Source organism: Acartia tonsa, chromosome 13 (assembly GCF_053477335.1).
Source record: "Acartia tonsa isolate MP-2025a chromosome 13, ASM5347733v1, whole genome shotgun sequence".
NCBI classification, from domain to species: Eukaryota; Metazoa; Arthropoda; class Copepoda; order Calanoida; family Acartiidae; genus Acartia; species Acartia tonsa.
This window is the reverse complement of record NC_137272.1, coordinates 7,792,727-7,809,045: the sequence shown is the minus strand read 5'-3', so window position 1 is coordinate 7,809,045 and position 16,319 is coordinate 7,792,727. Positions and strand designations below refer to the sequence as shown.

Below are 16,319 nucleotides of genomic sequence, written 5' to 3'. Positions count from 1 at the left end.
GAAAATATTTAGGTTTAAAGTTTTTATTAAACCGAGGTTAAAAAAATAGATTTTTTCAATAATTACTCAACAGAATTTTAAAAGTAAGGTGTCGAATTAAAGATCTTACTATTTTTTGTTCATACTGGCCATTTTCTTCTTTTATTTTGTTGCGTTTAGTACCTTAAAACCGACTTAATTATTTTTTTTAAAAACTTAAATTACTTTAAAAATCAGAGGTCTACAAAAAAACTGATTACATATCTGAATTCTATGAAAAATTTTACATCTACTACTTACTAAAAGCACGGGCTAGCTATCTTAAATAAAAAGCAAAAAAGTTAATACACCTTCTTTGTAATCAAAAGTGGGCAATAGATGAGCCAACTGAAGTTACTTGGTTACTATTAAATAAAACTGTTTTTAGCTTTGTTATTGTATTTGATATTAAAAAAATATTTCTTATTTTATCAATTTCTAAGTAACTATACATTGGTTAAAGGCAAGGATTATGTTAAAGTGATCATGAAGCAAGTGTTAAAAATTTGATATATATTAGGAATTGCTTAGTTATTTAGAATTATAAATTTTTTTTTGCTAAATTTGATATAAAAAAGAACTCTAAAACTTCTACTTTTAAATTTGCTATAGTACCCAAAAAAATTTATTTACACAATTATGTGCTAAACAAACTTTTAGATTTGTAGTCATTTCTCTTGACACAGATGGAGTTAATAAATTCATACTTGTAAAATAAGAGATAATCTTCTGCTTTTTATACTGTTGTTATCAAATTTGCTTATTGACAACCGAAAAAGTTGCAATGAAAATAAAAAAACATGAGTTAAAAAGTATCATTTTTAACTTAACGGAGTAAAAAATGTTATTCTATAGGCATTAAATTAATAACAATATTTAATTAAAAGTATCGATAATTGGAAGGCTTGTAACGCAAAAACAACGTAAAAAACAATTAAAATAACCGTTATTGTATAGCCATTAAATTACTAACAATATTTGTTAAAAAGTATTGTTAAATTGGACAGATTTCATGTAAAAACAGCATAAAAAACTATCAAAAAACAAGTTATTCTATAGCAAATAAATTACTAATAATATTTGTTAAAAAGTATTGTTAAATTTGATGGTTTTTAACATAAAAAATATGTAAAAAATGATTTAAAAAATTGTTATTCTATAGCCATTAAATTACTAATAATAATTGTTAAAAAGTATCGTTAAATTCAATGTAAAAACAATGTGAAAACGATTTTCTATAGCCATTAAATTTCTAACAATTTTTGTGTAAAATTGTCTGTAATATGATGCATTTCAGTATGGCTGAGAACCAATTCTAATCTAGTGGATATAGCCATAAAGGTTTATAAAACTTTGGGTACCAAATGTATGTAATTTACGGTCAAATGTTTCTTAAAGGTTATACAACTTTGGGTACCAAGCGTAATTTACAGTCTAATGTTTACAAATGGTTATAAAACTTTGGGTAACAAATTTAATTTACAGTCCATTGTTTACTAATGGTTATAAAAGTTTGGGTCCCAGTTAGTCCTGTTAATATCATTTGCCGTATTTATTATAGGTTTATTAATTGAAAGAAAATTGTCTGTAATATAATATAATAGCGGATATTTATCGGTTGCAAAGCCATAATGGAAAAAAAAGATCCCTAATTCAATGAATATATTCACAAGGTAGAACTTGTTGTATAGTTAGGGTGCTAATATGGACCTCATTTATTGCTAAGGGGGTAAGGGGTTTGGAGGCAGAACCACATGGCAGAATTTATGCTAGTTTTCATTTACTAGGTTTAAATTTAGGATAAATTTTTTTTCCTTTAACAAAATTAATGTTAACTTTTCGTGCATGCAAAACCTCGTAAAATAAAGATAGGAGTCTGAAATTTCTTGTGTAGATTCCTTAGACAAATGAGATTTGCCGTTCTTTTAATTGTTTAATTATGTAATCTTTGTCCGTAGGTTTTACATTTAAATTTCGGATCAAGAGGGGGAGAAGTTTTGACACATTTGTGTAAACAGTAAGTATAGGCTTTATATTTGGACTGAGAGGATAGGTTATTAGGGATAAAATCATTCTTATATGATGAATTTTCCCAAGTTTTAAGCTTTTTTGTTTAGGCCTCCAGGTTCAGGAGCTGCAGTCTTCCAGGTTCAGGGGCTGCAGGCCTCCAGGTGGTCTCCAGACAGGCAAAAATAAAAAACAAATTTTATTTAAAGAGTTAGAGGTCAACTTATAAAACAAAATATGCATATTTTTGAATGATATTTACATATTTAAAGATAAAAGATGCATATTTTCTTTTATAAGTTGACCTCTAACTCTTCAACAAAAATTAAATTTTTTTACCTGTCCAGATACAACCTGGAGACCTGCAGCTCCTGAACTCGGAGGCTTATCCAAAAAATATTAAAACTTGGGAAAATTTATTATATGAGAATGATTTTATCCCTAATAACCTATCCTCTTAGACTAAAGATAAAGCCTATACTCACTGTTTTTGCAAATGTGCCGTTCTATTATTCTTCATTCTTGATTTTTACGTTTAAAATCCTTTAATTATGCAATCTTTGTCCGTAGGTACTATGTTTAAAAAAGATTTTTTTATATTATTAAATAAAAAATGTTGGTTGTCTTTGAGTGTCATTAACTCGTTAGCCTTTCATCGTAGATGGATGAAATTTCAAACATAGCTAGTTAAAGTAGTTGGTAGTCTCTGTATAAAAATATATTAATATCACATGAATACAAAAAAAGTTATTACAATCGTAAAAACAACACTAAAAACCATAAACCCCAAATGAAAATAAAAAAAAAACATTTTTAAATTAAATTATTTAAGACTGTTCACGTTATCATCAGCTAAGGGGTTAATACGAGCCCACATATTGAAACTATTTTTAAGATTTCTCATGAAAGCAAGAGCGTTCCCCATTTTTAGTCCAAAAAGGGATAAACCTGTTATAAAACTTACAGCACAATTTAGAATTTTTCTACCAACAACCCACACACACACATGCACTGTTAAAAATAATTTTTTTTTTAGCATCAGATAATACTATATATTCTTCACATTAATGTATAGTATCAATCCGTACGTTCTAGGAAAAAAAACCTTATTACGATACAAGGAAGATTCCAATACTGTATTGAGTATTACTTAGTGTTCTATGGAGTAACATGTAGTACTAAATAATGTATTTGTCCGTATAGTATTATCCAATACGCTCTTTGGAATAATATTCAATACGGTAGAAGTAAGTTTTTAATACTCTCCTTCGCAATTTTTGATACCCTCTATCATAATTTTTGATACTTTGTAGAGTATGAAACTGTTTTACTTTGAATGAAAGATTAGTTTATAATATATGAGTATTATATGTACATATACATTTTATTATATCAACAAACATACCAAGCAGAGCCATAAAACATTAATTTAAATGTAAATTTAGTAAAAAAAATGACTTTAAAGATGTTTAGGGCTAAACATGATCCTTAAAAATAAAAACTATGGTCAGCCATAATTCTAAAAATCAAAACTATAAATCTGAGCATAAATACTAACATTTTATCTTTGTCTAAAACGACCAAGCATTGAAACACTTCCATGAGAGGTGTGCACGCATGGTGTCTGTTTCAATTATTCTTTACAGTACAGATTCGTACCCTAGAAGGTATGAACAGTTACTATTTTAATAAACTATTCTCTTGTGTATTGTCTGATACTCTACAGCGTTTCAAATAGTACTAAATTAATAAACATTTCTACAGCGTATTTTCCAGTACCCTAGAGTGTATCAAATAGTACTATTTTAATAAACATTTCTGTAGCGTATTTTCCAGTACCCTAGAGCATATCAATCGATACTAAAAAAATGTATGGGTTCTGTATAGTAATAATAATTGTGTTATATAGTACTAGCGGCTACGCCCCTAGAGGCCTTAGGAGAGAGTCGAATTTGATAATTCAATTTCTTATTTTAGATTTTAAAAGAAAAAGTTATGAAAAATTTATGTTTGATGTTTATTTTTCATTGAACTCTCTTTCTAAAATTGGTAAATTTTTAAAAAATTTAATTTCTCTAGGGAGGGTGGTGGTACCCTCCCCCAAAATAGTTATAAACCTTCCCGGGACATATGAGAATCTACCCTGTTAAGGAGAACCCAATCGGTTAGCGGTTAGCAAGATCCTTCGGTACACACAGACACACAGACATCCTGTTACTATATATTAATTATATAGTTGTAGCGTACTTACGAGTCCAATACTCTCCAGAGTATCATTTGATACTAAATAAATAAAATATTTTTAACAGTGTGCAGTGCCAAGAACCAGGCAGGCAGGCCAGCCAAACGCTTGGCGTTCATTTGCCCCTGCTGTAAGCTTGCTTTTGGTTGACCCCTGCCATAAGTTTGCTTCAGTGTGTGTGTGTGTGTGACTTTTGTTGACCCCTCCCTGCCATTGGGTAGGTATTTAGCCATAGAATAGGTCGATTGATGCGGGTGTGTGCTTATGCTGGGCTGACGGTGTATCAAAAATACATACATATTCTCTTCAGGGAGTAAGAGAGGGGACAATGGGCAATTAATTCAATTTAAGAGTTTTCAAAGAAAGGCTTTGAAATCCAGGGCAAGTTCCCAGTTGAGGAGTGAGATTCTACCCCATCTGAAAAAATTAACTCCCCCCCCCGCCATCTATCAAAATAACCCCCCCCCCTCTCCCCGGCATCATGAAATTTTATACCCCATCATATGATTTTGTCCCCATCATGTAATTTGATCCCCATATTCATATTTTGTACCTTTCCAAGAGAAACAAAATAATGTCAGAGAAGGGATAAATTATTGAACAGGGGACAAAAATGGAGGATGGGGTCTAAATTAGAACATGGAGCCAGAATTGGAAGGTGGGGTCTGATTTGAGAGATGGGGAAATGAGTGTCAAAAGGGGAATTTAACTATCAGTAGGCGGAGAGAAGAGTCTAGAGGGGTTTTCAAGGGGAGCCTCGCGCGAGAGAATATGTATTAGGCAGCACAATGCTACAAAGCTTCACTATAAATGAAACTATGCCTTGCACTTGCCATGATTTGAAAATATTTTAAATAAAACCTGAAAATGCCTTTGTTTATTTTTTCTTTTTCTCTTTTATGACTTTTTTTACATTTATCCAAATTTATTTTATTATCTTAAAATTTTGTTATGTAAAATTATGAAAACAAGGATGACAACATCCATAAAAGCGAAGCACTGAAACGGTAGGACAAACGGACATTAACACTTGTATAGTGTCTAAACTGAAGAGTCGAAGCAAAATTGTAAGTAAATTTGTTGAAAAACTTCTTGATACAGGATAATGTTTATTGAGTTTATGGACATACTTACATTTTTAGGATTTGATTATAGAGTTGCTTCGCTTAAAATATTGTTCTTTGTTGTCCCAGGAATCAATATACCAAAAATCAGATCAAACGGATAATTAGATCACATAAAAATTTGCTGTTAAAAAATTAGAAAAATCAACATGTTTAAAATGGACATACGGACATTCTGGTAATGATTATAGAGTTGCTACGCTTTCTAAATCGTACCTAACTACTACAGGAATCATCATGCAAAGTTTGAAATCAATTCTAACATGCCTAAATTAACGAATAAAAGCTATCTATCTCGGACAGACGTACGGACGGGCGGACGGACGGACCGACCCTAATTATAGAAAAGCTTCGCTTTTAAAAAGGTAAAATAGACATACTCAAATAGTATTTTACAAAAAAATTCGCCACCTATTGCATAAAAATTTAAAAACAAAAATGAAATAAAGTAACACACACATAAGTACACACCCTTATATGTGATTGGCTGAGATCATACCAACTGTGTGGGTTAAAAGAAAGTTGTTTTAACAAAAATGTAATATCTTAATATTTAGCAAATAGGACCAAAATATTAACTAAAAATCAATTATTAGACCAAAAAATATTCCAGGTTTATTTAATATAAGGATAAATCAATGGATCAAACCCTTCTATTTGAATCAATAGAATCAATGTTAGGCAGGCCAGGGGGCGGCCCCTTGGCCTGCCTAACTGCGGTCGCTTGGCCCGGTAAAATTTATATTTAGCTAAAAACACCAAACTACATTCTAAACTTACTAAAAAATCAATTACTAGATCCAAAAAAATACTACAAGTCAGGTTAATTAATGTTTAGAGATGTAAAATAAGAATGGATCAAACACTTCTATTTAAATAATTTTTTAAAAATGTCAATTTCCATTTTTCGCCCTAAAATATATTTTTGTGTTCTTGCAAAAACACTTATCTGAAGAAACACACACAGACACACAAGGACACACACACATCTGCATCACTTATAATTATAACCCCCATCCTATGGCTAGCTAAAGAAGTGTTTTTACAAAATACAATATTTAATATTTAGCTTCAACAATTCTCTACACTTAGAATAAAATCAATTCCTAGGTACAAAAAATAAGCTGCATGTCAAGTTGATTAGATTTGGAGCTCTGAAATAAGGATAGATTCTGTGTTCTTGTTCTTGTTCTTGTAAAAACACCTTTCAAAATACATGGAGTTACTACAACATGACATCTAATTACGTTAGGTCTAATTTAATAACTAGCAAAAATAATTTACATATTATACAAAGCTACAATGCTTGGCCCCTTGGCCTGTCTGGCTGCGGGCGCTCGGCCCCCTAGCCTGCCTAGCCGCAGGCGCTTGTCCCTCTAGCCTTTAACCTAACCTAACCCACCTGTGTGTGATAGTAAATTATCATTTTATAACTGTGAAGCTGCAGCTTTCGGACCCTTAGTCTGCCTAGCTGTGGGCAATTGGCCCCTTAGGCTGCCTAGCTGCGGGCAATCGGCCCCCTAGCCTATAACCTAACCTAACCCAACCATGTAGAATCTAGATTCATGTATATTAATTTTCTAATTTATATCTAATGTAATTAGATGTTTTGTAGCCACACCCATTTTGTCCTCATAGCAACACCATATTTCCCCCCCCCCCTTTGATTATAATCTATCTATCTATCTATCTATCTTACACACGAATTTTTTTAGCGTTAAATTAATATTTTAAAAGCTAGCTTTAATTATTTCTAATAAATTATAATCAAAGAATTTAAAAAAAAACATATTGATTCATAATTTAGATTTAATTATTAATATAATAAGCTAGCTTTAAATTAGTCATGAAAAAAAAGAGACCCTACATTTGTCTGTCTGATTTGTCTGTTTGAGTTTGTATGCGTAAAACGACCAATGAGGGTCAATAATGAGTCAGATAAATTCAATTTGTTATTGGCCATGCTATATGAAGACGGGCGCTGATTGGCTGATTGCTTCAAAGTTTTTCTGATATCCTAATACAAAATATTAATTGTATTGTGTCTGAATGAAGCTTTAAGATCTCGTAAATGGTCTCTCTGATTCAAACCTTATTCTTTATTAAATTTGGTAACTCCATCCACAAAAAAACCCCATATGTGTTTTTTGACCTCCAAATTTAAATTGGATACCCCAAGTGCATAAATGGCTTCCTTAGTTTAGTCTGAGTTACTACAGTCAAGCATCTCTATCTCTTACGGTTCTCCAGAGCTGGATCTTTAAAAGCATAGCCGTTGCCGTAGTCGTGGTCAGAGTTACAGCCACCAACCTAATAGCTATCTTTAAATCATATTAACCACGCGTTGCCGTGGCCACAAAAAAAAAATGCGATCTTTAAATCATATTGGCAACGTGTGGTCGTAGTCGTAGCGTAGTTAACCACGCTAAAAGTGACCACAGTCCGTTAGTGTGGCTAAAGCGTTGCTAAAGCCACAGCCATGACTATGGCCACGGCTACAGCCACGCCAACGGCTACACATTTAAAGATCCAGCTCAGATATAAGCACTTGAACCCACCCCATCATGAAAAAATACCCCATATCAAATTTTGACACCCCATCATGAAAAAAAATACCCCATATCAAATTTTGGTCCCCCATGTGCTTAAATAGCTTCCTTATGTAAATCTGAGTTACCACAGTCAAGGCCTCTATCTCTTACGGGTCTCCAGATATAAGCACTTGAAGCTACCCCATCATGAAAAAATGACCCCATAATAATTTTTTGACCTCCATGTGTGATTTTTGTTCCCCATATTTTATATTGTTAACCCATATGTAATATTTTACCCCTACAAAACAACTAGGCCTCTATCTCTTAAAGTTATCCAGATATAAGCACTTGAAGCTACCCCATCATGAAAAAATTACCCCATATTAATTTTTGGACCTCCATGTGTGATTTTTGTTCCCCATATTTTAAATACTTACACCATATGTAATATTTTACCCCTATAACTCATAATTTTTTACCACCAAGATTTGTTTTATTCATTGAAAATTACAGGGACCAAAATTTAAGATGGGGTACAAAATCACATGATGCCGGGGTTTATTTTGATAGATGGCAGGGGGGGGGGTTTATTTTTTCAGATGGGGTAGAATCTCACTCCTCAACTGGGATGGTGCTGAAATCCAGATTAATTCAGAAAATTTGGAGCAAATTGTAAAGGGGGTGTTAATTAAAGGACCTAGGAAATTTTCTGCAAATCCCTAATCCCTGCTGCATGTCTGTATAATATATTTGAGAAATTTTTTATGTAGATTTCTAAAATATTGTTGATTTAAAAAAAAAATATTATTTCTATGTTTTTTTTAATCCAAAAATTTAATTGACACATATTGACAAGTTTCCACATTATGGAAAAAAAGGTATAGATATGTTTTGATTAAAACCGCTCTTCAGAACAAGTAGCAAAACTAATTATTACATGTGTTCTAAGATATTAAGAAATTTCGACTCATTACTTTAACTCCCCCCCCCCCCTTGTTTTCTATGGTTCCTTCTCCCTCTCTCTATATATCTCTCCCACTATAAACAGAGTTGCCATAATAAAACCATTTAAAAATAATATTAATATCAACAACTTTTTTATAATTTCATTTCTTATTTTTGTTATTTTTAATTTATCATTAAAATTAAAAAAAACATGGTTAGATAAAGGTTATTTGTCATAAAAAAAATACTTGTTGTACATCTACATCTCCCCCCCACTTTTCTCTTGTGCTCTTTCTTTCTCTCTCCATCTCTCTCTCTTTCTCTTTTACCCGAAAGAGGTGGGTTGATTAAAAAATGATTGACCAATCACAGAGAACCATTGGTCTGCTAGTTTAAATCAGCCAGTCACCTGATTAGATATGTATAAGTGCATTGAGAGAGAGACAGAGAGAGAATAGAAAAGGGGGAAAGGTGGGGGAATAAGTGTAAGAGTTTGAGAGGGAGAAAGAGAAAGAAGGGGTGGAGGGAAAAGTTGGAGAATAATTGTAAGATTTTGAGAGGGAGAAAGAGAAAGAAGGGGTTGGGGGGAAAGAGAGAAATGGATAAAATAAGACGAGAATTGGTTTGGATATCAACTTCAGAACAAACATTTGGAGTTATTAATCGTTTCTAGCATTGTTCGGACCATTATATATATTTTATGGCGGAAAAAGGAAAATTTTTGTCGATTAAATTTTTTTATAAAAATAACTTATTTTTAAAAAAGATAATTTAATATATGAAATCTTTAATTGAAATTTCACAAAATTGTATTAACACTTATTTCATTAAAATGCCTCTAGGAAAATTGGCATAAGATTTCCCTGGTCCTTTAATAAACTATACTCTAAGAAAAAGGTTCCAAAAAAAAGCAATCATTTGAAAATTAGATTACTAGTATATCAGACTGACCTAAACATTCTGTAATTAATTACTAGAAAAATCTCCCTTGAACTCTCCAGATGTTAGGGATCCCTTGCCCCCACCTCCCTTCTCCCTTTTCCTATTGTCTGCATTAAAAAAGGGAGATGTGGGAGAGGGGAGTGAAATAAAGTATGGAAGGGGGGCAGTGTATTTTAACTTTTATATTTAAACTACTCTCTGTCTGCTATATTCAAAACTAACAGAGCAAGTAGCGGCATTTCTTGTGCTAGTACCCAAACTCAGTCGAAATTGCTAAATTCTTGTACATTCCCTTTAAGCCAGTACCCAAAGTCTGAGACTCCTAAAAATTGAATATTTGATCCATTTTCCTCTCCCTTACTCCCTTAATAATACTCTCTTAATAATACTGAAATAATCAGGGGTTTCAAATTTTGTTAATATTTAAAAAGGATAAAAATTTAATATTTTAAGTGAAAATTTTGCAAAAAAAAAATCTTAAATAAAAAATGACCTCTTTTAATAAATATGAAAATTAGGTGCTCTACTTTGGGTAAGCTTCTCATAGGTCCTGTGATGTTTTCAGGTTTTTATTTTTTTTTAGGCTTTCTTTCATAGCCTCTCTCTGTCCCTAATAGTTAGATTTTTAAATCTACCCAATTCATGACATTTCAGGAGGGAGAGCTCATGTTAATTAGACTTATAGGGTTAAGTCAAACTCCTAGACTGAGAAGTTCCTCTATTGTTTTCTACTTATATTTACATTAATTTATTTTCTTTACTATTTTGAAATACAATAAAAACTCTATTTTCAAAAATATATATTTTTTTGGTAAACCCAAAAAATTGTTGCCCCTGAAAGAATCATTGTTGTTGACTTAGCAACAGTAATGGCTAGAAATCAACCTTATTAGACGTTCACTCAAAGCCCAAAAATAATGTAAAAAGTGTATTAAACTGTATATAAGACATTTGTGGATATATTGATACCATTAATTTGCCTATTAGATAAAAAAAGTATGTTTTTTTAATATTTTTCTCTTGCTACAAATCAAATTTCAAATTTGAGTCACCAAAAATGCTTAACTAATTTTTGCTCTAGAAGAATAATTTTTTGGAGTTAGAAAGTGCTTAATACCTCATTTTAATTGCCTGGCATTGCTTTATAATGTATAGGTAATGACTTGGTTGCTTATAGAATAGTTGACTAAAAAATCGAGGTTTTGTGATAAACCCACTTTTGTTGTTGCTCCATAACTGCTATTTTTTTTCTTAATTTTTTTGGCTGTAAAGAAGCTTTATATATTCATATAACATCCACCTAAATTTGACTTTTGATATATTATTTATAACATCACAAGAAGGAATTGAATTTTGGAAAAAAAATATCAATTTATATTTTACACTGTTATGCATTGTTTTTGTTCTTGTTTCTAAAAAATATTTATAATATTAAAAAGAGAATTATTTAACGCTTCTATAGGTATGTTTATCATTTTTCTAGGCTAAATATAACTATAATTACACCATTTTAAAGTTAAACATCATAACATATAAACTCACTTATTGAATCAGTCTGTATTATTAAGCTGCCAACCCTTAAAACAGCTGCATTTCATTATTCTATTATATAAAGTAGTATGCTTTTTTGTCTGTAGCTTAAGATTTTGATAACTACTGTACCTATTGACTTCTTTGTTTTATGGAAGCTTCTTATAGGTCCCGGATAGTTTTAGAATATTGAAAAAAAAATATCAATTTATATTTTACACTGCTATGCATTGTTCTTGTTCTTGTTTCTAAAAAATATTTTTATAATTAAAAAGAGAATTATTTAATGCTTCTATAGGTATGTTTATCATTTTTCTAGTCTAAATATAACTATAATTTCAGCATTTTTTAAACATCATCATATTCAAGTTATTGTAATTTTTTTTAAAAATATCAATATCAAGAACTATTGGAACAATTTTTACCATGCAAAACAAGGTGTTAGAAAGTGTAGGATCCCTCACAATATCTATATGTCTGTCTATAATGCATTACACATGTAATGCTAATAGAGATCATAGACATACAAGCTTTTTTTTTGGGGGGGGGGGTAAAATTTTTGCAAGGGGGGGGTAATTCGGTTTTTGGGGGGGGGGGGGGGTAAAATGGCGCGCGAAGCACGTTGCAAATTTTTCCCCCCCCCAAAAAAAATTTTTACCCTGGGGGTAAAATTTGCTTTTGGGGGGTAATTCCCCCTCCAGAAATCTGTTGGCAGGGGAAATTTTGTTTACCCCACCCAAAACTTACCCTTGGGGTAAAATAAAAATTTGTTTGGGGGGGGGTAATCGCCACTTTACCCTCCCCCCTTGGACGTTTATGATAGAGTGGATGCTATAAGAGTGCTCTTATAATGTGAACTTCTTATAACTGAATGGGCTTCCAGAGACCATGAAGTTGGCCTGGTCACTACAAGGGAGAGTGCAGAGATATCCAGGGGGGGAGTGCCTGTAAAAGTGTAATTTTTTGGGGGGATGGGGGTAATCATCCCCATTAATATATTATGGGTGGTATAAACCCAGCATCTTTAAATTTTTTGAATAGGAGTAAAGAAAATCAGAAAAACTTAACAATCTAGGAATCAAACTAGCACCCCAACCAATAATCGGTTCCATGCCAAATGTAGGAGTCCCAAACATAGGAGTGAAAAAACATTGGAGTGGACAAACGCATGAGTCCCCAACGTCAGAGTGGAACAAACGTAGGAGTGGGACAAACGTTGGAGTGGACAAACACAGGATTTTTGGGACAAATGTCGGAGTGGACAAACACAGGAATCCCAAACTATTTTTTAAATTTTGAATTCTTATTTCAATTTTTATTTTTTTTTATATAAACCCAGCCCCCCCCCCCCCCCCCTTTGTCCAGTTACTTTTCTTAGTTAGGTTAGGTTAGGCCAGGGGTATAAAAAGATTCAAAATTGTCATATTATTAAAATAGCAGACACTTCTAGGTTTTATTTAAGCAATGTCCACTCTAACATTTGTTCACTCCAACATTTGTCCACCTCGACGTTTGTCCACTCTGATGTTTGTCCCATTCCTACGTTTTAGTTGAACAGAGAAAGCTCAGTTGAACAGAGAAAGCTCAGTTGAACAGAGAAAGCTCAGTTGAACAGAGAAAGCTCAGTTGAACAGAGAAAGCTCAGTTGAACAGAGAAAGCTCAGTTGAACAGAGAAAGCTGAATCAGTTGAACAGAGAAAGCTGAACAGTGAACATTCATTTTTCTAAATTCTCGACTCGGCTATGTATTTGTGATTAAATAGCTAGGTAAGCAATTTTTACACTAAACAATCAAATATATTTAATACATATATATTTCATACATACTGACTAAAAAAGAAAGATAATACACAGAATAATTCCCACTACTCAATAAGCATGGATCAAAAATTCGAAAATCTAAAAACTAAATTGATAAAAGATTCTTCCGATTTTGTACATATAAACAACAGACAAAAATTCACTGAAAAAATGACAAAACTACTCAATTCTGAGCTTGAAAAACTCAAGATAGAATTGGGGATACTACCTAAAATACAACGAGAATTCGCTAATTCGAAAAACTGCTTCTTCTTAGCCACCCAAAATGACCAAAATCCAGAGGAAATTGACAACATAGTTAGGGACATCCTTTATGATGGACTTGTAAAAAAAACGGACGGAAAAACAGACACAAAAAAAGAGATTGAAAAATCTTTCCCAAAAATGATCAACAACCCACCCATTAAGATTCCCATGGGCGGAAAGACGGACAAGAAAGAGAAGAAAAAAGCAGGTTGCCTCTACAAAATCTCTTTTACTAACAATAAGTTCAATCTTTCATATGATACAGGTTATTATCCAGCTGAAATCTTTCTGATGGGTCTTGCAAGCTTTAACAAGAATAAGGAGAAAGAAGATTTTGTCCAGGTAACTAGAGAGATACCCCACTGTGCTAAACAGCACGTAAAAAAGCTTAATGAAATAGCTTACAAACTACGAAAAAAGAACTCTAAAACGAGACAAAACATAGACTTCAAAACATATAGATACACATTAGAAATCAAAAAAGCCAGCGAAAATTGGCAACCACTAACTGAAGTTGCAAATGCTTTTAAAACCATCAAAAAAGATTGGGAAGAGGCAATCAAAATACCCTATATACCATATGAAAGAAAAAAGACAATTAAATATAGAAACTAAAAAGTAATACATGATTGTTATATACTAATTATTATTTTCTTACACCTTATGAATATTATCTTCCTTGTTAAATAAGAGCAAATTCTCTCTCTATATCGTCCTCCTCGCAATAAGAAAGCAAAAAATTCTCTCTCTATGATGACGTAATCTTATATTCACTAAAAAAAACATTTATTTCAGGCCAGTAACTACGATAACACCAAAAACAACAGTACTGTTAAAAACAGCAAGAACAAGGATTAACTGCTAACATTTAATAGAGGTAACTAGCAAATTTGAACTTTAATACTATACAATAAATAAATCACCTATTACACACTTATAATAATCTAACATTCTATATGTCTAACAATTACACTTTAACATTCCTTATGCCTAACAAACCCTATGACATTTAACTAACAGTTTTATTTTCCCATAGGAAAAATTATTAACTGAACACAGCTAATATTGTTTACACTGTGTATTAACACTATAAAAAAAATAATATACATATTTTAACTATGTTTATTTTTCAGTCAGACAATCGCCAAATTGACAAAAAAACAACACTACAAGTGCAACTGCAAGATTCAACATTGTGTGGGTTTTTTTTTCACCACTCAACTGGAAGGTAACTACAATAATAAAACTTAATTAAATCTTTTTTATGTCCATTAAGATAAAGCATTACCTAAAAAAAAAAAAAAAAAAAAAAAAAAAAAAAAACCAGAAAATCCGTTACAACTCTATATAACCACACTATAAAAAAAAATATATTCATTTACTTTTACTTATACTTATATTTCAGCCGACACCAGCTGTAGAACTACACCACCTTTCAAGACAACAAAATGTTTTGGTCTTTTTCACCACTCTACTGAAAGGTAACTTTCATAATAGAAAATTAAATGATTTATTTAACTGTCCACTAAGTTAAAATATTACCTTAAAAATAGAAAACTCGTTGACTTAAATCTTATGAAACTCCTATCTTTAAAAATGAATAAAATTATGCTGAATGATTAACTCTAGCTAAAATTAACAACATTCATACTAGTTAACCACACTATAAAAAATATATTCAGTCACTTATACTTATATTTTAGCCGACACCCATCAGTAGAACCACACACCTTTTTAAGACAACAAACTGTTTGGCTTTTTCACCACCCTACTGAAAGGTAACTATCATAATAAAAATTAAATGATTCAATTTAACTATCCATAAGTTAAAATATTACCTTAAAAGAATAGAAAACTCGCTGACTTAAAACTATAAAATTCCTATTATTAAAAATGAATAAAGTTATGCTGACTGAGTAACTCTAGCTAAAATTAACAACTTCATACTAGATAACCACATTATAAAAAATATATTTATTTACTTTTATATTTCAGCCGACACCCACCAGTAGAACTACACCGCCTTTTTAAGACAACAAACTGAAGACCAAATGGAAATGTTAATTAATGCATTGATTGTCAACCAAACTAAATATGTTATTAATAAATTATTACATTAATCTTGATCATATTTTACTAAAAATAAACGAACTATGAACTATAAGAGTAACAAAAATAACAAGCTTAATACAAGCATAAACACAACAGTTCTCAATAAAAATTTCTATTCTTAAGTAGACCTATAAGAGTGACAAAAATAACAAGCACAAATCTTTAAGTAACATAACAAAATATATTTAGTACTAAATTACATTTAACAGTAATTACAACTGAAAATTTTATTAATGGCATTAATTAACACATAACCAGTATATTAGTAAAAAAAACTACTTCATGAAAGTATACATGAGTAATTATATACTCAAAATCTTATCAGTAACAGATAATAAATTTCAACACTTTCAAATACTCTTACCTACTGTAATATGTATGTTTAATAAAATATGATAAATTATCAAATTGCTTACCGTTTCCTAGTTTATTCATAAATATATTCTCCAATGGAGACTATTTTCATAATTATCCTCAAGGCGGAAAGGTTAAGGCAGAAAGGAAGGCTACAAAAACTAAAAAAAATATAAAATTTAAACATGAATGACATTAGTAATAATGTACAAGGATTAAAACGACCAAGCTAATATTGCTTGATTCACTTCTACAAGAGAGTTCTATATTAAATAACTAGCGGCTTCGCCCCTAGCCTCTAGGGGCTTTGCCCCTAGAAAAAAATAATTTTCTGCACCAGCACCAGCAGCACCAGCTGCACCACCTGCACCAGCAGCACCAGCTGCACCAGCAGCACCAGGAGTATTTTTTTGGGGGGGGTAAATTTTCATTTTTGGGGGGGTT

General features: G+C 31.6%; 1 protein-coding gene and 1 long non-coding RNA gene across 2 annotated transcripts in view; one reads left to right on the top strand and one right to left on the bottom strand.

Annotated features, from left to right (window-relative positions):
- The window catches only part of LOC145304038 (serine protease 3-like), a 153,410-nt gene that overhangs the window by 70,872 nt on the left and 66,219 nt on the right, over window positions 1–16,319 (bottom strand). The window lies entirely within an intron of this gene.
- Window positions 14,813–15,535, top strand: LOC145304041 (uncharacterized). The gene is made up of 3 exons (XR_013873958.1): window positions 14,813–14,890; window positions 15,113–15,187; window positions 15,405–15,535. It is a non-coding gene; the product is annotated as an uncharacterized LOC145304041 (long non-coding RNA).